Genomic DNA, 20,646 nt, shown 5'->3' on the forward strand with positions numbered 1-20,646 from the left:
TACGTCCATTTTGCATCATGCTTTCATGTTGATATTTATTGCTTTTTGGGCTGTTATATTACTTGTGGTACCATATTTATGCCTTTTCTCTCTTATTTTGCAAGGTTTATTTGAAGAGGGAGAATTCAGGCAGCTGGAATTCTCGACTGGTAAAGGAGCAAATCTTATTCCACTAATATGCACATCTCCAAATGCCCTGAAAAGTTACGTGGATTTTTTGGGATTATATAAAAGTTACTGGGCGAAAGAACTACCGGAGGGGGGCTGCCAGGGCGCCACAAGCCCTGACACCGCCACCCCCCTGGTGGCGGAGTGGGGGCCTATGGGCTCCGTGACGGCCCACTAGCCCCCCCCCCTCTTTTGCTATATGAAGCGTCTTGGTCCAGAAAAAATCAGACGGGAGCTTTTTTGTGGTTTCGCCGCCGCCACGATGCGGAACTTGAGCAGATCCAATCTAGAGCTCCGGCAGGACGATCCTGCAGGGGAAACTTCCCTCCAGGAGGGGGAAATCGTCGCCATCATCATCACCAACACTCCTCTCGTCGAAGGGGAGGCGTCTTCATCAACATCTTCATCAGCGCCATCTCCTCTCCAATCCCTAGTTCATCTCTTGTAACCAATCTCCGTCTCACGACTCCGATTGGTACTTGTAAGGTTACTAGTAGTGTTGATTACTCTTTGTAGTTGATGCTAGTTGGATTACTTGGTGGAAGAGTTTATGTTCAGATCCTTGATGCTATTCATTACACCTCTGATCATGATTATGATTATGCTTTGTGAGTAGTTACTGTTGTTCCTGAGGACATGGGATAAGTCATGCTGATAATAGTCATGTGAATTTGATATTCGTTCGGTATTTTGATATGCTATATGTTGTCTTTTCCTCTAGTGGTATTATGTGAATGTCGACTACATAACACTTCACCATATTTGGGCCTAGAGGAAGGCATTGGGAAGTAGTAAGTAGATGATGGGTTGCTGGAGTGACAGAAGCTTAAACCCCAGTCTATGCGTTGCTTCGTGAGGGGCTGATTTGGATCCACTAGTTTAATGCTATGGTTAGACTTTGTCTTAATACTTCTTTTGTAGTTCCGGATGCTTGCGAGAGAGGTTAATCATAAGTGGGATGCTTGTCCAAGTAAGGGCAGTACCCAAGCGCCGGTCCACCCACATATCAAACTATCAAAGTAACGAATGTGAATCATATGAACATGATGAAACTAGCATGACAGAAATTCCCGTGTGTCCTCGGGAGCGTTTTTCCTCCTATAAGACTTTGTTCAGGCTTGTCCCTTGCTACAAAAGGGATTGGGCCACTTGCTGCACCATTGCTACTACTTGTTACTTGTTACTTTTTGCTTGCTACGTTTCACCTCGCTACACAATCACTTGTTACCGCTACTTTCAGTGCTTGCAGTTATTACCTTGCTGAATTCCGTTTATCAGAGCCTTCTGCTCCTCGGTGGGTTCGACACTCTTACTTATTGAAAGGACTACGATTGATCCCCTATACTTGTGGGTCATCAAGACTCTTTTCTGGCGCCGTTGCCGGGGAGTGAAGCGCCTTTAGTAAGTGGAAATTGGTAAGGAAACATTTTTATACTGTGTTGAAATTTATTGTCACTTGTCACTATGGAAACTATCCCTTTGAGGAGTTTGTTCGGGGTATCTTCACCATGAACAAAATCATGAGGAGTTGTTCCTCAACCTGAGGTACCTACTGAAAATATCTTTTATGAAATTCCTTCGGGTATGCTTGAGAAACTGCTGGCTAATCCTTTCACAAGAGATGGATCTTCACATCTAGGCTTGCATCTGATCTATGTAGATGAAGTTTGTGGTTTATTTAAGCTTGCAGGTTTGCCCGAGGATGAGGTAAAGAAGAAAGTCTTTCCTTTATCTTTGAAGGATAAGGCATTGACATGGTATAGGCTATGTGATGATACTGGATCATGGGGCTACAATCGGTTGAAATTGGAATTCCATCAAAAGTTCTATCCTATGCATTTAGTACATCGTGATCGGAACTTTATTTATAACTTTTGGCCTTGTGACAGGGAAAGCATAGCTCAAGCTTGGGGGAGTCTTAAATCAATGCTATATTCATGCCCCAATCATGAGCTCTCGAGAGAAATCATCATTCAAAACTTTTATGCCTGGCTTTCTCATGAAGATCGTACCATGCTTGACACTTCTTGTACCGGTTCTTTTATGAAGAAGGATATTGATCACAAGTGGAATTTATTGGAGAGAATCAAACGCAACTCTGAAGATTGGGAGCTGGAGGAAGGTAAGGAGTCAGGTATGAATTTCCAGTTTGATTGCGTTAAATCTTTTGTTGAGACAAACACTTCTAGAGATTTTAGCGCTAAGTATGGACTTGACTCTGAGATAGTAGCTTCTCTTTGTGAATCTTTTGCTGCTCATCTTGATCTTCCCAAAGAGAAGTGGTTTAAATATCATCCTCCTATAGAAAGCAACATAGCCAAAACCAATCTTGTTAAGGAGAAAGTCATTGCTTTTAGTGATCCTGTTGTTCCTTGTGCTTACACTGAGAAACCACCATACCCTGCTAGGATAAAGGATTATTCTAAAGCTCCAACTCTGATACGTAGGGGTCACATTAGACCACTTACACCCCCTGAAGATATTAGAGTTGAACCTAGTGTTGGAGTTTTGTTTGAAAATCATGAATCTAAATTTTTTTCTATGAAGTGTTGAAAGAAGAAAATTATAAAGTGGTTCATGATATCTGCTTGAATGAAAAACATGATTGCCATGTTGTTAGTATGAATTCTCTGAATATCTATCATGCTAATGATATGCAAAACCACAAGCTTGGGGATGCTATGCGTGATGAAGATGATATTTTTTGTTTCCCAAGTTCTGGTGATGACCCTTATGCTATAATTGATCATGAAAAGAATGCTTTGTGTGATAGTTATATTGTTAGATTCCTTCATGATGTTACTAAAAATTACTATGAGAGAGGAACATATGCTTTTACATATTGCAATAATATCAAGCTTCCTCTCTATGTGTTCAACGTTTTGAAGTTATGCTTGTTTTGCCTTCCTATGCTAATTAATTCTTGTTCCCATAAATTGTTTGCTCACAAAATCCCTATGCACAGGAAGTGGGTTAGACTTAAACGTGTTTTTTGCCATTAATGATGCTCTTTTGCATATCTAAACTACTACTTTTTATGTGGGCATCATTGAAATCGTCAAGCCTAGCTAGGGGCGTTAAACGATAGCGCTTGTTGGGAGGCAACCCAATGAATAAATTTATTTTTGCTTTTCACTTTCTGTTTTGTTGAGTCCACAACATCATGATTCTGTTATGATTGTGTTTCTTATGTTTAGTTAGTGTTTGTGCCAAGTAGAACCTTTATGACTAGTTTTGGTGATAGTTGTTTAATCATGCTGAAAAAGACAGAAACTTTGTGCTCAAGAAATTATTTTTAATTCCTATCCAGAAAGAGATTTTGAGTTGATTCTTTTTTATTCTGGTTGATATGAAAAATTTCCTAATTTTCATAAAGTTTCAGAATTTTTGGGATAGCAGAGATATACGAAATATACAGATTGCCACAGACTGTTCTATTTTTGACAGATTCTGTTTTTGTTGTGTTGATTACTTATTTTGATGAAACTATGGTTAGTATCGGGGGGTACGAGCCATGGAAAAGTGAGAATACAGTAATATAAAATCAATCTAAATGGAAATTAAGTTTACTACAGTACCTAAAAAGTTGGTGGTTTGTTTTCTTATGCTAATTATATCACGAGTTTCTATTTAAGTTTTGTGTTGTGGAGTTTTCAAGTTTTGGGTGATGTTCTTATGGACAATGGAATAAAGAGTGGAAAGACCCTAAGCTTGGGGATGCCCAAGTCATCCCAAGCCAAATTCAAGGACACCAAAAATCCTAAGCTTGGGGATGCCCCGGGAAGGCATCCCCTCTTTCGTCTTCAATCCATCGGTAACGTTACTTGGAGCTATATTTTTATTTACCACATGATATGTGCTTTGCTTGGAGCGTCGTGTATTATAGGAGTCTTTTCTTTTTGTTTTATCGCAATCATCCTTTCTGCACACCTTTTTGAGAGGGACATGCACTCATCGTGAATTTGTTAGAATACTCAATGAGCTTCACTTATATCTTTTGAGCTAGGCAATTTAGCTCCCATGAGCTTCACTTATATCTTTTGAGCTAGATAATTTTGCTCTAGTGCTTCACTTAAATCTTTTTAGAGCACGGCGGTGTCATATTTTGTAGAAATAAAAACTCTCGATCTTCACTTATATCATTTTGAGAGTGATCTCTCTAAGTAACTTGGTAATTGGCGTGTGCTATGAAATTAGTCCTAAATATGATAGGCATCCAAAGAGGATATAATAAAAACTTTCATATTCAAGTGCATTGATTAGTAAGAGAAGCTTGATTCCTCACAATTAGTATTGAGATATGGATATGGTAATATTGGAGTTATGTTAGTAGGGTGTTGTGAATCTAGAAATACTTGTGTTGAGGTTAGTGATTCCCGTAGCATGCACGTATGGTGAACCGCTATGTTAGGAAGTCGGAGCATAATTGATTTATTGATTGTCATCCTTTGTGTGGCGGTCGGGATCGCGAGATGGTTTAGACCTACCAACCCTTCCCCTAGGTGTATGCGTTTAGCACCTTGTTTCGATTACTAATAAAACTTTCGCAATAAGGATATGAGTTCTTCATGACTAATGTGAGTATATGGTATAGATGCACTCTCACCTTCCACCATTGCTAGCCTCTCTAGTACCGCGCAACTTTCGATGGTGCACAAACCCACCATATACCTTCCTCAAAACAGCCACCATACCTACCCATTATGGCATTTTCATAGCCATTCCGAGATATATTGCCATGCAACTTCCACCGTTCTGTCTCATGACATGTGTCGTCATTTTCATTTTTCCATTGCATGATCATAAGATAGCTAGCGAGATGTTCCAACGTCATACGCTAAGCTAGATCGTTGCACATCCCGGTACACTACCGGAGGCATTTCATATAGAGTCATTATCGTTCTAAGTATTGAGTTGTAAGTAAATAAAAGTGTGATGATCATCATTATTAGAGCATTGTCCCATGTGAGGAAATAAAAAAAAGAGGCCAAAGATGCCCACAAAAAAAAGAGGACAAAGAGCCCAAACAAAAAAATGATGAGAGAAAAAGAGAGAAGGGGCAATGCTACTATATTTTTCCACACTTGTGCTTCAAAATAGCACCATGTTCTTCATGATAGAGAGTCTCTTGTTTTGTCATTTTCATATGCTAGTGGGAATTTTCATTATATAACTTGGCTTGTATATTCCAATGATGGGCTTCCTCAAAATTTCCCTAGGTCTTCGTGAGCAAGCAAGTTGGGTGCACAGCCACTAGTTTTCTTTTTGAGCTTCATACACTTATAGCTCTAGTGCATCCGTTGCATGGAAATCCCTACTCATTCACATTAATATCTATTGATGGGCATTGCCATAGCCCATTGATACGTCGAGTCGATGTGACCATCTCCTCTTTTTTTGCCTCACAACCTCCACCGCACTCTATTCCACCTACAGTGCTATATCCATGGCTCACGCTCATGTATTGCGTGAGAGTTGAAAAAGTTTGAGAAAGTAAGAGTGATAAAACAATTACTTGGCCAATACCGGGGTTGTGCATGATTTAAATTCGTTGTGTGGGGATGATGGAGCATAGCCAGACTATATGATTTTGTAGGGATAACTTTCTTTGGCCTTGTTATTTCAAAAGTTCATGATTACTTTGCTAGTATGCTTGAAGTATTATTGTTTTCATGCCAATATTAAACTATTGTTTTGAATCTTACGGATCTGAACATTCATGCCACAATAAAGAAGTTACAAAGAACAAATATGTTAGGTAGCATTCCACATCAAAAATTTGGTCTTTATCACTTCCCTACTCGAGGACGAGCAGGAGTTAAGCTTGGGGATGCTTGATATGTCTCTAACATATCTATAATTTTTTATTGTTCCATGCTATTTTATTATCAACTTGGGATGTATTATATGCATTTATATGCCATTTTATATCATTTTTGGGACTAACCTATTAACTCAGTGCCTAGTGCCAGTTTCTGTTTTTTCCGTGTTTTTGACCTTTTTCAGAAAAGAATATTAAATGGAGTCCAAACGGAATAAAACCTGCGGGATGATTTTTTCCATAACAGAAGATACCTAGAAGACTTGAGAACCAAGGCAGGATGTCTCGTGGGAGGTCACGAGCCCCCTAGGCACGCCCTAGGGGGGCGTCTAGCAGGCTCGTGGGCCCCCCTTGCCTCCTCCGCCCTACCTCTTTCGCCTATAAATTTCCAAAAATCCCGAAACCAACCGAGAGAGCCACGAAAATACTTTTCCGCCGCCGCAAGCTTCTGTCTCCGCGAGATCCCATCTGGGGACCGTTCTGATGCCCTGCCGGAGGGGGATTCGGACGCGGAGGGCTTCTTCATCAACACCATTGTCTCTCCGATGATGCGTGAGTAGTTCACCACACACTTTCGGGTCCATAGCTAGTAGCAAGATGGCTTCTTCTCTCTCTTGGATCTTCAATACAAAGTTCTCCATGATCTTCATGGAGATCTATCCGATGTAACTTTCTTTTGCGGTGTGTTTGTCGAGATCCGATGAATTGTGGATTTATGATCAGATTATCTATGAATATTATTTGAGTCTCCTCTGATTTCTTATATGCATGATTTCGTATCCTTGTAATTCTCTTCGAGTTATGGGTTTCGTTTGGCGAACTTGATCTATAATTCTTGCAATAGGAGAAGTGCTTGGTTTTGGGTTCATACCGTGCGGTGTCCTCACCCAGTGACAGAAAGGGTAGCGAGGCACGCATCGTGTTGTTGCCATCAAGGGTATAAAGATGGGGTTTATATCATATTGCATTAATTTATCCCTCTACATCATGTCATCTTGCTTAAGGCGTTACTCCGTTTGTTATGAACTTAATACACTAGATGCATGTTGGATAGCGGTCGATGCGTGGAGTAATAGTAGTAGATGCAGACAGTATCGGTCTACTTGTCTCGGACGTGATGCCTATATGTATGATCATTGCCTTAGATATCGTCATGACTTTGCGCGATTCTATCAATTGCTCGACAGTAATTCGTTCACCCACCGTAATACTTGCTATCATGAGAGAAGCCTCTAGTGAACACTATGGCCCCCGGGTCTATTTTACACATCATATATTCAGATCTACATACAAAAATACCAAAAATACCTTGCTGCCTTTTATTTATATTTACCTTTTATCATTTCCAGATCTCACCTTGCAAGTAATCGTGAAGGGATTGACAACCCCTTTATCGCGTTGGGTGCAAGTTTGTTTGTTTTTGTGCAGGTTCATTGGTGCCTCATCTTGATACTCCTACTGGATTGATACCTTGGTTCTCAAACTGAGGGAAATACTTATCTCTACTTTACTGCATCACCATTTCCTCTTCAAGGGAAAAACCAACGCAAGCTCAAGAAGTAGCACACATACGGACCGGGACCTATGGTGACATTGGTCCCGGTTCGTGAGGCCAGGGCGCCGGTCGGGCATCGTGGGCCATTGCTTTGGTTCGTCTCACCCCTTTTGTCTCGGTTCCAGTCAAGAACCGGGACTCATAGGCCGGCAACCGTTCGTATCCCCTTTAGTCCCGGTTGGTGGATCAAACCGGGACTAAGGTGTGGTGGCAGGCGTTCATACAACCGTTCGTATCCGCCTTTAGTCCTGGTTGATGGATCAAACCGGGATGGCAACCCTTTGAATCACCCCTTTGGTGCCGGTTTGTCGTCCAACCCGGGACTAAAGGCCCAAATGGTTCACCCTCCCACGTCGTTTCCAGCGATGAAAACTGCAACCGAACCAGAAAGAAGGCATTGTTTTATGTGCATACTACGTATGCAAGTTCATTCGCCACTCGACCTCTGGGCGGGACTTCTCTAAGAAACAATTTCAAGTACGTAAATAATATTCACAATTGTGTTGAGTTATATATATATATATAGATATATATAGATATATATATATATATATATGTATGTATGTATGTATGTATGTATGTATGTATTGACCCCCTTCTTTAAATTAGACCTCGCAGATGCGGGATGAACTCCTACCATATGATCGCATACGAGCAATTCAAGAGGAATTGGCGGGATTCTTTCTTGACCACATCATACCTAAAGATGAAGAAAGATGTTATATTGTATATATGTAATAGCGTCGGATAGATATACGAAAACTTGTTGTTCGGCCAAGCATGGAGAAAGAGAGGACACTTCTCTCTATTAGCTAGCTAACACAATATGAAACCACTAAATTAACGCTCCACACCCCCTCCATTAAAAAACCCAGCTCCGGCCAGATGCTCACGCGTGGATGCCATGTTGTCCCGGTAGGTGTGACCAACCGGGACTAAAGAACCTCCTAACCGGGCTACCCGCAGAGGCCATGTGGAGACCCTTTGGTCCTGGTTAGTAGGGAACCGAGACTAAAGGTTATGAGCTTTAGTCCCGACCCTTTAGTCCCGGTTCCAGAACCGGGGCTAATGGGCCTCTGGAACCGGGACAAATGGGCCATTTTCTACTAGTGGTAGTAGTAGGCACCGCCGGTGTAGTAGTAGTCATCGGCGAGATCAACCATCTCCTGGCTCCATCATCTGGTCGCGACAATCATATCAAGAGGAAAAGGGGGAGCAAAGCAATAGCGAGTACTCATCCAAAGTACTCGCAAGACTAGCATGACAACTATGCTAAATATGCATCAATATCAAAGGAATGGGGCTATATATTTGGACTGACTGCAAAAATGCCAGAATAGAGAGAAGGCCTAGTCCTGTCGAAGACTAGCAACTTGAGTGTCTTGCAGCATTAGAAGAGCGTAGATCAATAACACATATGTCATAAATATGTTGCAGCAAATTTATAAATTACACCCAGAGATCCTTTCTAGACTCCGTGCGAGAAAGCAATCTCAGAGCCAACATTTAAAATTAAGTCACATGTCTAGTTGTATTAGATCAGGATACAACTCCAAGTCGTCCTCTTATCGTGGAGACGGCTATTCGAATAGTTAATTCATCCCTGCAGGGGAGCACCATATTTTCCAACACGCTCGATCAACTCTGCCCGAACGCACTTTCCTTGATCATGCCCGGCCTCGGAAGATCAACACGTCACAGCCCTACCTAGTCTCAATAGAGAGGCGAGCCCGATGGTCTACATCCTAAACGCGTACGGATCTTGGGCCCATCACCCTTTGCACTCCTGCATGTTGCGTGGGCGGTCGAGATCAGTCTTGGCACCTCTGATACAAGATCAATGCTTACGCGGACCACTCGGGGGCGCGCCACTCCAATGCTGACGTCCGAAGAGCTTCGGCTGATACAACAATGTTGAGTGCCCATAACTATCCACACGTGAAGGTTAGTGCGAAAAAGGTCAATCAGCCAACCCAGATCAAATACCCAATGCCATTAACGTTTTATTAATTGCAGCGACGAGCAACAATTCACGATATGTAGTCCCACCGCCCCGTCTCGAGGATGTGTGACAAGGGCCAAGAATGCCAGGCCATGCCACGTTACAACCACGTGGGAATCCACCCGCACCACACATTTCATCATGTTCCTAGTAGTAAAGTTAAAGTAACAGTGTGTCTATAACATCATAGGAATCTGAGGTATCATCCTCGATGGATTCCAATCAATGTAACTATCAAGATGACCATGGAGGAATCATCCTCGATGGTCCACGCTTGAGGGGTTGCACGAGAGAGTCGTTATCGGAAGTGGTGAAGAAGGAATCACCCTCCATTATCCACCTCCGGTTAAGTACACTACAGAGTTAACATCATGAGTACATAACGAGGTGTCACCCTCGGTACTCGATAGTAGGTCTTCAGAGTCGTACAACTAAGGGGGTTGAAGTGAGGTGACGGGTCATGGCTAGTTGATCAGTTGATCGAGTCTTTGGGTCATCGAGTCTCCGATGATTAAGCAGGGGCAACTCGGACTAAGGGGTCACTTGGGATCACTAATTCACCTATACTAAGCATTTAATATGCAGCAGGGTACAACAACACTTTATCATAAACATGCTATACATCAGAATAGGAGCTATCTACAACAGTAGCAAAGTCTAATGCAAGCATGAGGGAGAAAGAATGGACGATATAGGGATGATCAAGGGGGGTTTGCTTGCCTGGTTGCTTTGCACATAGATACGAACCCTCAACGGTGAAGTAGTCAATCACCGGATCAACATCAGTCTCGGGGTCTATTCGAAAAGAAGTAACGAAGGGGGAAACAAACAAATAAATAACATGGCAATCAAATGCAACACAAATGCAATGGCACGACAAGATGTGTGGGTGACATGCTCTAATGTATCCCTAAGCATTTTATGAAAAGGAGGAAAGTATCCGCCAGTATTTTCCCGGCTCTAGGTATTTTTTGAACAGATGATCCTAATGTAAAATGTTTATGTTCATTATGTTAGATAGGCGTGAAAGGTATATTGATAACATATTCGAATTCGTTATATATTTTCGATTATCTTTCATATATAAAATATTTTCATTGGACTTACGGTTTATTTTATATGATTTAACAAAGTTTTATAAATATGTTTTGAATTTATTATTAGTTGTTAAATTCGAATTTTAAACAGGGTAATTACTTTTATAGACAGGAGCAACCACCGAGAGCCATATGTCATACTATAATTAGCATCTAAGGTTAGCACTAATACCAGATTAGCATGGCCGGCCACACTAGACAGTGGCACAACCGGCTATCCCCTAGCTGTGAACACATACGCACAGCACGGAGGCAAGCAAGGCCACGGCCAGGTTGCCATGGCCAGCAAGCAGGGCACCGGAAACGCTAGCAGTAGCAGCACAACAGCGATAGCAGAGGGCAGCGGCATCGGCCAGTAGCAGCAACGACAAGCAGCAGCGTAGCAGCAAATGGCAGCAGAAAGCGGCATGGAGCAGTAGCAGCGCGGGCGCAGCAACGACGGCGACGGAGGCAAGCGGGCGAGGACACCCGGACGGAGGCAAAGCAGCAAATGCCGTGAGAGGACAGGCATGCGCGCGTGCGGCAGCAGGCACATGCGGCGGGCCGCAACAAGGTCGCGACGACACACGGTCGGGCGTGCGCTGGGATGTAACCGGATGAGCAGGCCATGGCCGCGAGGGACCTCCTATTCGCCGCTCAGTGCGGCAACCAGTCCGGGCTTCGCACAGGGCGACCCTCGACTGGGCCGGCCCAATAGGTGCATAACGACTGTAGTTTTTTCCCTTTTCTGCCTTTTTTCCTGAAACTCCAGGATAATTTTTTGAAAATCGAGAACATTTTTCTAAAAGGACAAAATAATTTTAAAATTTGAATAAAAAATTTTGAAAGTCCGGAACATTTTTTAAATTCCGGAACATTTTTTCAAAATCTTGAACAGTTTTAAATTCCGAAACATTTTTTCAAATTCCAGAACATTTTAACAAATTCCGGAATATTTTTTCAAAATAGTTTTCAATTCCAGAATATTTTTACAAATTCTAGAACATTTTTTCAAAATCTTGAACATGTTTTCAAATTCCGGAACATTTTCTCAAAATCTGGAACATTTTTTCAAATTCCAGAACATGCTTACAATTTCCGGAAAAAAAATTCAATATCTCGAACATTTTTTCAAATTCCGGAACATTTTTACAAATTCTGGAACATCTTTTCAAAATCTTGAACATTTTTTCAAATTCTGGAACATTTTTTCAAATTCTAGAACATTTTTTTAAAATTCAGAACAATTTTGAAACAGAAATAGAAAAAAAGAAACAAAAACAGAAACAGAAAAATGAAAAATGAAAAAAAATGGTTCCGGGAACCTTCTAGAATTTCCCAAAACCGGAAAAAAGGCTCAAAACCTCTAGAAGGGTCCCAAAACCGGAATCGGTGAAAGTTTGACCGGGCCGACCCAAACCCAGTCTCTCGCTCGCACCCCCTGTGCGAAGCGGCGACTATTTGCCGCAGTGAGCGGCGAATAGGAAATTCTGAGGCGCGAGGGGGAGCACGCGTCAGCCTGGACGTGGCGAGCGGGTGTCGTTGACCACTCGTGGCCCGATCGGTCCAAACCGGCTCAGTCTTGGCCCGGTAGAAAATCCAGTCAGTCCGGGCTACAGATTTCGGCCCGCCACTTCGACGGTCCGGTCCGGTCTTTAACTGAGACAGGTCGCGGGAACGAGGTCTCCCGTGCTCGCCGCCGTCTCCTGTGCTCACGCCATCGTTTCCTCTACTCGTCGTCGTCTCCTCTGCTCGTCGCCGCACGTATGCACAAGCACAAGGAGTGATACAGAAGCAGTGTTCTATGGGGTAACATGGGAGATCAACACGAATATCATTTAGCCCATTGGGGATTGGTGTCCAGGAAAAAGGAATTTGGTGGGTTGGGGATACCCAATATTAGAGAATATAATATGGCCTTATTAGCTTCCTGGGGGAAGAGATTCTACAACAACAGTAGTATTGATTGGAAGAAGTTGTTAGCTTATAAATACAATGTCGATAATCCCAGTATTTTCTGGTCCACGCAACAGGGGGGCTCTCACTTTTGGAAGAGTATATCTTGGGCCTTCGAGGCTGCCAGAAATTTTTATCAATGGAAGATTGGTGATGGGAATAATATTCGGTTTTGGCATGATAAATGGGATGGGGATTGTTCCCTTAAAGTCATATTTTGGGGGCTATTTGAAATTGCAATCAACAAAAATGTGTGGTGTCCCAGGTGTGGGATGGGACTACTCTTAAACTTACTTTTAGAAGGTGTGTGGATCAAGGGATGATGATTATATGGAAGGATCTCATTGACCAAATTAAGAATTCCCCCATATCAAATAACCCTGATCTACCTGTTTGGATATTAGAGCCTAATGGCATTTATTCAGTAAAATAATGTATCAATTTTGGTGGGGTAGGCTCTCTTTTTGGAGAAACCTTATGGAAAATTCTATGCCCTCAAAACAACCATGTGTTTTTATGGTTGTGTCTATACAACAAAATACTAACTAGAGACAATGTGGCTAAGAGGAAGAAAGTAGATGATTTAACTTGCTTGTTTTGTAATGAAGCTGAATCTATGAAACATTTATTTTTTGACTGCATTAATGCTAGTTGTATTTGGTCAATTATCTCTAAATTTTTTGTGATCAGAAAGATCCAATGCTTTGATGATGTATCTTCCATGTGGAAAGTAAATAAGAAAAGAACTGTGCTTAATATGATTATTGTTGCCTCCTTATGGAGTATTTGGACGTTGAGGAATGATTTCTTCTTCTAGGGGCGCACATGGAGGGGTCTGGGTTGCGGCCTTGCCCAGTTAAGAGGGACTTTACAACAATGGCTAGTGCTCTACGACACTGTACAAGCGGGAGTGTTGAGAAGATTCATCATGTTGCTGGACAAACATCGAGGGGAGCTACTTCGGATAGCATGGACTCAAGTTTCTGATTGATCTCCGGCTTGTAATAATAAAAGTGACGGGATGTTTAGCTGCTTTTTAGGCTTAAGTATTGTTTGTTTGATCTTTTCCTGGTAGCAAGTTTTAGTGTTTTGTAGTTCCCTGCCGTTTCAGGACATTTCCTATGTGTTTTGCCTCATGTGGTTGGAGTTTAGCTTTGCTAAGTTGCTGGCGATATTGGGCTATGATGTGGTTTATTCTGCTTCGTTTAATAAAATGGGGCAGGGGGCAACCCCTTTCATTCAAAAAAAAACAGAAGCAGTGCTCGCCGTTGTTCCTCGTCTTCACGGCCACCGGCAGCCCTTGGGTGAACCACATTGTCTTCAAGCTTGCCTCTGGTCTCCATGGCTGTAGTGTGTGCACCGTAGCCGCTCTGGAGTTCTGGATCAGGTGAAAAACAGAAAAGCCGCTTGCGCGACAAGGTGTTCGAGCGCCAGAAAAACTTATGTGTTTGTCTCCCTCCCCTTCGATCGTGTCTCCGACAGCTGACCACGGGGACAAGTGCACTGCTGCTGTAATTTCTGAAGTTTATGTACATTGTTTCCTTAAGGGGCCTCTCACTATAAGAAATGAACGCTCAATTATAATCGAGTCTGCGCATGAATTTTGCAAAACAGTCTCGAGGACAAGCGCGTTGCGGCTGTAATTTCTGAAGTTTCCGAAGTTTCTCCGTCATTCTCACGTTTTCTTTCTCTGATCATATTACATCCAGGAGTTGTTGTTGTTTGTCACTAGCTGCACACAGCCTAAAATTTAGCTAAGCAGGAGTTGTTGTTGTTTGTCAAAGAAAATGTTGCACTTTTGCTTTATTTGCTCTCCAAAATCAACAAGTGATTAAACAACAGCCAAATAAAACCTAAATACATGAGAAAACACACTACAAATGCATGGCGTGAGGGCTAGCTTAGCCACTTTAATTATCTCTTAATATAAGGAATTGATTCTCAAAAAAAGTAGCAATGAACCTAAGCGGCGGTGACATGACTAGCGTCCGTTTCCGTAGACAGGAGACACTAAAAAAAGACGCATTTATGACATTATGGCCCAAACGACTTTTATAATGACTAGCACAAGACCCGTACGTTGCTGCGGGAGACATTGTTACATGTCTTATGACTACAACTATTTTCCTCCTTTCTCGTCTCAGTTTGTCACACGTACATGTGTTACAACTAAATACAAAATCTTCAACATCAGTCCAGATATGAAGAAAAATGCCTGACAGAGCTAGTGCAGTTGAGAGTGTAGTTCATCTGTTCAAGTAAGGGAATCAGCTGCAATATCAAATAGGAAAGACTTGCATGTAGATATCAACAAATATGACCGAAATGTGAGAAACATGTGGACAGGTTGTGTTTCTTCCACTGATATTGTTGCCGCTGCATGAGAAATACACTTCAACAGGAGAGCCACAACATTGTATCGAAATATGGTAAGCCAGAAAATGTTTCGAACTTTCCATATATACTATATGTATACAAGGGGAATACTCTATGCTGGGAGAAACTAACAACCATTTAGTTGTGTTGCACCTACATTGTCATTATCTCCTCAACGGGTGTCATTAACATAAATTGTCTCGGTATGCTTTATGATTTCCTGAAGTAAGATGCACATGGGGACGAAGCTTTGTCATTACCTGAAGTAAGATGCGGACGAGTTCAGTGCTTCCATATCGTGCAGCTTCAAGAAAGCACTGGTTCACATTGTGTGCGCCACTCTCTAAGAACAACTCTAACAGCCCTTGTATAGCAGTTGCTGAGATCCCTGATGACCATCCTTGGTCAAAGGTGCTTGAGAACAGTGTAAGAGGAAAGCATGCAGCATCAAAGGCCTCAGTGAAATCTTTCCCGGTGAGATCATTATCAGCAATATTCAGAAATGTCTTGCAAGCAGATAGCTGAAGTTGAACCTCAATGATTGTGCCATGGTTTCCTCGACCCTTACTCTCGCGCACACGGGAGTGTAATCCAATGCACTTCAGAGCCCATTCTGTGAACTTATGCACCTTTGCACTTGCTTCTGCCTTCAATACCTCATTGCCATGGGATTCTTGGAGGCGTTCGTGCAACCTAAGAATTATTCAAAGCCGTCACAACAGTACACAGTATAAGGTGAAAAGATGAATTGGAATTATCGAATTCGACACAACAAATACAATTGCAAGGCATGTGATTCAAGACAAACTGTAACGATCAAATCCATGAATTGGAACTATCGAATCCGACACAAGTAATACAATTGCAAAGCATGTGATTCAAGACAAACTGTAACGATCAAAAATCATTTTGGACAGACTTACTTTTGACCCATGAAGCTCACGGCATCGGAGAGGCTGGTCGTCCGCCCCCTGCATGCCGACACACACGACGCCAGGAACGATGTCCGGAGCGCAACGCGTGTGAAATCATTCGCACCCGCCGACACCATCCTCTTGATCAAGGCGACGATCGCATACAGCTCCTCCTTGTCGCTCAAGAACCAAATGGCATCAACCGCCACGCACATCACGTCATTGAGTCCCTGCGCATCAGCTCTGCCCAGCAGGCCATCGGGCTCTCCCAATCATTAGAGCTCACTGCATGCTGGAACAACCGGCTGAGCTCGACCCGGTCTTGCCTGGAGAGCTTCCTGTCCTGCTGCCTGGCGGGGTCTCGTTCCCCACTCCCAAGCTCAAGGTCCAGCTCATCCCCGAAGTCGGTGCTGACTGACCTCGGCTTCTTGGCGACAGAAACCTTGCAGGTCTTGGAATCCCTGGGGGTCAAGGGGCGCTCCTTGGAGCTGCCACTGTTGGCACCCACGTCGGCGCTCTTAGCAAAGCCAGGCTCGTCAATGTCCATCTCGGAGGAAGGCAGCGGATCCTCCACCTTCAGATTCTTGCTCTCCACGTCCATGTCCTTGGATCCAATCTGCTCCCAAATCCACAGATCACCCATCAGGATTTCCAATTGGGACCCCGAGCTAGGGGAAATGGAATAATTCACCAGAATTTCGTTTAAGAGCGAGCACTCACCTCCAAATTCATCCTGCCCTCCATGTCAATATGATAGGCCACTTGATAGAGGTGAGGGGCCCGATCTTTCGGTGAGAAGGTAACTATCGATTTGGTGGAGACGACTTTGACGATCCGACTACAAACGTGCACGATGTTGCGCCTTAGCAATCGCTAAACCAATCTCCAAGAGATTATCGACCACGCCGGAGCACGATCAACCTGACCACGAAGGTCTATTCCTGCAAACAATCGAAGAACCAGCAAGAATATGATATTGCAATCTGAATATTACGAATATAGATGAAGTATTGATAAGGGTAGGGATCCGAAAGCGGTCTTAGTCTGGTCGTTGGACACAAACGAAGTACACGAAGTTGCAATTGCTAACTTTTAACTAAACAAATCCCAAGTAAAAAAGCTACTAGGTTGATCTACTTATATAGGAGCAAAGGGTGGCGGCCAAGGAGGTGGGAGGGCATCCCAAGGCAGCCTAAAACTAACCCTGGGTCGTACAAGGCCTATGGGCCCAAGTGAAGGTGGTGCAACACCTTTAGACTTGTTGTTTGACTCGGATTCTGGTGCAACGTCATTTTGTTTGGTCGATATCTCCACGCTCCGGACGAATTTGAAGGTGATCCAATTAGGTCTGAAAGCCAGTAAAATCTACTTTGCAGCCCAAAAAGAATCACGCAATTCGAAGTCCGGATGAAAAGGTTGAAGGCGTTTTGGTACAGGTATGTATGTGTAGTCCGAATCTGAGTCCAGCACGTGAAATACTTGGGCTCTATCTTCTCTTGGGCTAAAAGTGACGTGAGAGAACTTCTTGAACAACAACTAATTATTTCATTTGACATGAGAGGACCTCTTGAATAGCATCCAACCATTTCCTCTTCCCTTGTCATCACACGTGATTTATACAAGTGTTCGATCATTCTGCATTTAGGTATAAAATAAAAACATGTGAAGTATTTTTGTTCCGGACCTCAAATAAATACGCATATGCAATGATTGTAATAATATCAAAGGTAGTCATGTCCTCATCACAATATCCCCTTGCCTAATGCCCTTGATCCAACCTGCAAAATGGAAACGCAAACGGGTGAAGCAAGGGCGTCCTCCCATACCGGATCAAGCGCCCACGTCATTCGCATTCTCGTCCTCCGCTTCCTCCCCGACGACGACCAACACCATGTTCGCCGTCGCCCATCCATGCCAGACGCACACAGAGAGGAGCGGGAGCCCCGCGCGCCTCGCCTCCGCTTCCTCCCCGCCGGCGACCAGCACCATTTACACATAGAGGAGCGGGAGCGCCGCGCGCCGCGCCTTCGCTTCCTCCCCGCCGGCTACCTGCACCATGTCAGTCGTCGCCCCGCCTGTTGGGGAACGTCGCATGGGAAACAAAAATTTTCCTACGCGCACGAAGACCTATCATGGTGATGTCTATCTACGAGAGGGGATGAGTGATCTACGTACCCTTGTAGATCGTACAGCAGAAGCGTTAGAGAACGCGGTTGATGTAGTGGAACGTCCTCACGTCCCTCGATCCGCCCCGCGAACAATCCCGCGATCAGTCCCACGATCTAGTACCGAACGGACGGCACCTCCGCGTTCAGCACACGTACAGCTCGACGATGATCTCGGCCTTCTTGATCCAGCAAGATAGACGGAGAGGTAGAAGAGTTCTCCGGCAGCGTGACGGCGCTCCGGAGGTTGGTGATGATCTTGTCTCAGCAGGGCTCCGCCCGAGCTCCGCAGAAACACGATCTAGAGGAAAAACTATGGAGGTATGTGGTCGGGCAGCCGTGAGAAAGTCGTCTCAAATCAGCCCTAATACCTCAATATATATAGGAGGGAGGGGGAGGGAAGAGGCAGCCTCAAACCCTCAAGGGTTGGCCGAAATTGGAGGTGGAGGAGTCCTACTCCAATCCTACTTGGAGTAGGATTCCACCTTCCCACTTGGAAACTCTTTCCACCTTGTGTTTTTTCCTTCTCAAACCTTATGGGCCTTAGTGGGAACTTATTCCAGCCCACTAGGGGCTGGTTTATCTCTTCCCATAGCCCATGAGACCCCTTGGGGCGTGACACCCCTCCCGATGGTCCCCGGCACCCCTCCCGGCACTCCCGGTACACTACCGATGAGCCCGAAACTTTTCCGGTGACCAAAACAGGACTTCCTATATATCAATCTTTACCTCCGGACCATTCCGGAGCTCCTCGTGACGTCCTGGATCTCATCCGGGACTCCGAACAACATTCGGTAACCAACCATATAACTCAAATACGCATAAAACAACGTCGAACCTTAAGTGTGCAGACCCTGCGGGTTCGAGAACTATGTAGACATGACCCGAGAGACTCCTCGGTCAATATCCAATAGCGGGACCTGGATGCCCATATTGGATCCTACACATTCTACGAAGATCTTATCGTTTGAACCTCAGTGCCAAGGATTCATATAACCCCGTATGTCATTCCCTTTGTCCTTCGGTATGTTACTTGCCCGAGATTCGATCGTCAGTATCCGCATACCTATTTCAATCTCGTTTACCGGCAAGTCTCTTTACTCGTTCCGTAATACAAGATCCCGCAACTTACGCTAAGTTACATTGCTTGCAAGGCTTGTGTGTGATGTTGTATTACCGAGTGGGCCCCGAGATACCTCTCCGTCACACGGAGTGACAAATCCCAGTCTTGATCCATACTAACTCAACGAACACCTTCGGAGATACCTGTAGAGCATCTTTATAGTCACCCAGTTACGTTGCGACGTTTGATACACACAAAGCATTCCTCCGGTGTCCGTGAGTTATATGATCTCATGGTCATAGGAACAAATACTTGACACGCAGAAAACAGTAGCAACAAAATGACACGATCAACATGCTACGTCTATTAGTTTGGGTCTAGTCCATCACATGATTCTCCTAATGATGTGATCCCCTTATCAAGTGACAACACTTGCCTATGGCCAGGAAACCTTGACCATCTTTGATCAACGAGCTAGTCAACTAGAGGCTTACTAGGGACAGTGTTTTGTCTATGTATCCACACAAGTATTGTGTTTCCAATCAATACAATTATAGCATGGATAATAAACGATTATCATGAACTAAGAAATATAATAATAACTAATTTATTATTGCCTCTAGGGCATATTTCCAACACCGCCCGCGCCACGCTGTCTCTGGTGGATTAGATAGAAGAAAGGATCGCGACTGAAAATTTATAGATGCAGGAGCTTTCTTGCAAATTTAAAACGTTTTTCCACATATCCACTTAATCAGGGACTGCGGATTGAATATTCAGAAACGGGGGACTTTTTTGCAAAAAAGCCACGACGGACGATCAGAAACAGTATGTATTCGCTTTGTTATTATTATATAGGGAGAGATAATGATAATTATGATGGGCACCTAGTTTTATGACAAAACAATATGACAGAAAATCGGGTTCATGTCCTGGACAGGCTGAAGATCGTTGTATGCGAGCCGATCGATCGCTGTGTTGCATCAAGCCGCCACGTGAGACGTGAGTTGACCTAGCCTATGGGCCCAAGTGGAGATGGTGCAACACCTTTGGACTTGTTGTTTGACTCGGATTCTGGTGCAACGTCATTTTTTTCGGTCTATATCTCCACGCTCCGGACGAATTTGAAGGTGATTCCAATTGGGTCTGAAAGCCAGTAAAATCTACTTTGCAACCCAAAAATAATCACGCAATTCGGAGTCCGGATGAAAAAGTTGAAGGCGTTTTGGTACAGGTATGTCTGTGCAGTCCGAATCTGAGTCCAGAACGTGAAAGACTTGGACTCTATCTTCTCTTGGGCTAAAAGTGACGTGAGGGAACTTCTTGAACAACAACTAATTATTTCCTTTGACATGAGAGGACCTCTTGAATAGCATCCAACCATTTCCTCTTCCCTTGTCATCACACGTAATTCATACAAGTATTCGGTCATTCTGCATTTAGGCATAAAATAAAAATAAGTGAAGTATTTTTTTTCGAATAACATAAATAAATTATTGAATGAGTTTTATCAGAAATCACCTCAAATAAATACGCATATGCAATGATTG

At 43.6% G+C, this 20,646-nt stretch overlaps 1 pseudogene; it reads right to left on the minus strand.

Annotated features, from left to right (window-relative positions):
* Nucleotides 1-14,768: 14,768 nt before the first annotated feature.
* LOC123396193 lies at nucleotides 14,769-17,857 on the minus strand (annotated as a pseudogene).
* Nucleotides 17,858-20,646: the final 2,789 nt, after the last annotated feature.

This window comes from Hordeum vulgare, chromosome 5H (genome assembly GCF_904849725.1).
Source record: "Hordeum vulgare subsp. vulgare chromosome 5H, MorexV3_pseudomolecules_assembly, whole genome shotgun sequence".
In the NCBI taxonomy this organism is placed as follows: Eukaryota; Viridiplantae; Streptophyta; class Magnoliopsida; order Poales; family Poaceae; genus Hordeum; species Hordeum vulgare.